Raw genomic sequence first — 2500 nt, 5'->3', positions numbered from 1 at the left:
CTCAGGGAATCCCTGTTGGTTTCTTTTCCTCCGCTTAATAATATGCTTAAATTCAGCGGGTGCTCTCGCCTGAACTCAGGTCGTATGTGTCAAGCGGGCCGTTTCTTACACGGCCCGCTGGCATCGCAAGTCGTCGCCGCCGGCGCCGACCGAGCGCGTACCGTCGCCGCCTTGGCCCACGGTCGGTCTTGATCTCGTGACCGGACCGACCGACCTGGACCCGCCCCTCGAACGTAGTTGAACACGTCGAGGGGCCGGCGGTGTACGGGACACGCGGTCGCGCCGAGAAAGCTCGGCGACCGCTTCAACTTGGGGCGACGCCCGGCCGTCTTCGCAGAGGCCAGGCGACGGCCCTCGGGTGAGGACGAACGCGACCCTGAGGCAGACGCGGTCCCGGGATTGACCCGAGACCGCAATTCGCGTTCAGAAGGTCGACGTTCAATGTGTTCTGCAATTCACATTACTTCTCGCACTTGGCTGCGTCCTTCATCGACTCGCGAGCCGAGTGATCCACCGTTAAGAGTCGTCCTCGACGTTTCGCCCGGCGCCGAAGCGCGCGGACGTCACACTGTGGGATCGACCACAAAACCACCACCGACAACAACTGCACAAAAACACCAACAAACGGCGCCGAGCGACCGCCGGGCTGGGCCGGCGGCACATCGAGCGCGGTGCCCAGAAGCCACCATCGCACTCGGCTGCCTTGCTATGCCAACGTGTTACGCGTGTCGCACGGGGCGGAACCCCGATTGACGGCCGCCCTCTCGGCGGCACCCAAAGACAATTCAGTGCGCGGTCGGCCGGGGCCTACCACCACCTTCGGTAATGATCCTTCCGCAGGTTCACCTACGGAAACCTTGTTACGACTTTTACTTCCTCTAAATGATCAAGTTTGATCGTCTTCTCGACACGCCGACGCGGCCGTTGCCAGCCGCGACGGGGCCGATCCAAGGATCTCACTAAACCATTCAATCGGTAGTAGCGACGGGCGGTGTGTACAAAGGGCAGGGACGTAATCAACGCAAGTTGATGACTTGCGCTTACTGGGAATTCCTCGTTCAAGGGAAACAATTGCAAGTCCCTATCCCAATCACGAATGAGGTTCAACGGGTTACCCGGACCTTTCGGCCTAGGTTAGACACTCGCTGCTTCACTCAGTGTAGCGCGCGTGCGGCCCCGGACATCTAAGGGCATCACAGACCTGTTATTGCTCAATCTCGTGTGGCTAAACGCCACTAGTCCCTCTAAGAAGTTAGACGCCGACCGAGAAGGTCGCGTAACTATTTAGCATGCCAGAGTCTCGTTCGTTATCGGAATTAACCAGACAAATCGCTCCACCAACTAAGAACGGCCATGCACCACCACCCACAGAATCAAGAAAGAGCTCTCAATCTGTCAATCCTACCTGTGTCCGGGCCGGGTGAGTTTCCCCGTGTTGAGTCAAATTAAGCCGCAGGCTCCACTCCTGGTGGTGCCCTTCCGTCAATTCCTTTAAGTTTCAGCTTTGCAACCATACTTCCCCCGGAACCCAAAGACTTTGGTTTCCCGGAAGCTGCCGGAAAGGTCGTCATGGTAACGCCTCCCGATCGCTAGTTGGCATCGTTTATAGTCAGAACTAGGACGGTATCTGATCGTCTTCGAACCTCTGACTTTCGCTCTTGATTAAAGAAAACATTCTTGGCGAATGCTTTCGCAGTAGTTCGTCTTCCGCCGATCCAAGAATTTCACCTCTAACGGCAGAGTACGGACGCCCCCGTCTGTCCCTCTTAATCATTACCTCGTGCTCCGAAAACCAACAAAATAGAACCGAGGTCCTATTCCATTATTCCATGCAACACTATGCAGGCGAACAGCCTGCTTTGAACACTCTAATTTTTTCAAAGTAAACTTATCGGCCACCGCCGACACTCAGTCAAGAGCACCGACGGAGAACCGAAGGTGAGGCGAACGCAACCAGTGACACGCCTTGCGACGGACCGGCGGCGCTCGCCCAAAATCCAACTACGAGCTTTTCAACCGCAACAACTTTAGCATACACTGTTGGAGCTGGAATTACCGCGGCTGCTGGCACCAGACTTGCCCTCCAATGGATACTCGTTAAGAGTTTTAGGATGTACTCATTCCAATTACAGGGCCTCGTTAGAGTCCTGTATTGTTATTTTTCGTCACTACCTCCCCGTGTCGGGAATGGGTAATTTGCGCGCCTGCTGCCTTCCTTGGATGTGGTAGCCGTTTCTCAGGCTCCCTCTCCGGAATCGAACCCTGATTCCCCGTTACCCGTTATCACAAAGGTAGGCACGTAGCGTACCTTCGACAGTTGATAGGGCAGACACTTGAATGATACGTCGTCGGTGCAGAGACCGTACGATCCGCGTGGTTATCCAGAGTCATCAAACGTCACAGGACGAACCCGGTCGGTTTTGATCTGATAAAAGCGCGCCTCCCGAAGTCGGCGCTTAATGCATGTATTAGCTCTAGAATTACCACAGTTATCCACTTC

At 55.4% G+C, this 2500-nt stretch overlaps 2 non-coding genes and 1 pseudogene across 2 annotated transcripts in view; all 3 read right to left on the bottom strand.

Annotated features, from left to right (window-relative positions):
- Positions 1-83, bottom strand: part of LOC144419552 (large subunit ribosomal RNA) — a 3695-nt pseudogene extending 3612 nt beyond the window's left edge.
- A 288-nt stretch (positions 84-371) lies between these two features.
- Positions 372-525, bottom strand: LOC144419555 (5.8S ribosomal RNA). Its single transcript, XR_013474131.1, has one exon. It is a non-coding gene; the product is annotated as a 5.8S ribosomal RNA (ribosomal RNA).
- A 298-nt stretch (positions 526-823) lies between these two features.
- The window catches only part of LOC144419542 (small subunit ribosomal RNA), a 1810-nt gene continuing 133 nt past the window's right edge, over positions 824-2500 (bottom strand). The window contains exon 1 of the ribosomal RNA XR_013474125.1: positions 824-2500. This exon is cut by the window's right edge and continues 133 nt beyond it. This is a non-coding gene — a ribosomal RNA (small subunit ribosomal RNA).

Source organism: Styela clava, unplaced genomic scaffold (assembly GCF_964204865.1).
Source record: "Styela clava unplaced genomic scaffold, kaStyClav1.hap1.2 HAP1_SCAFFOLD_115, whole genome shotgun sequence".
NCBI classification, from domain to species: domain Eukaryota; kingdom Metazoa; phylum Chordata; class Ascidiacea; order Stolidobranchia; family Styelidae; genus Styela; species Styela clava.
The sequence above is the reverse complement of the archived record's forward strand: the minus strand, read 5'-3'. Positions and strand labels throughout refer to the sequence as shown.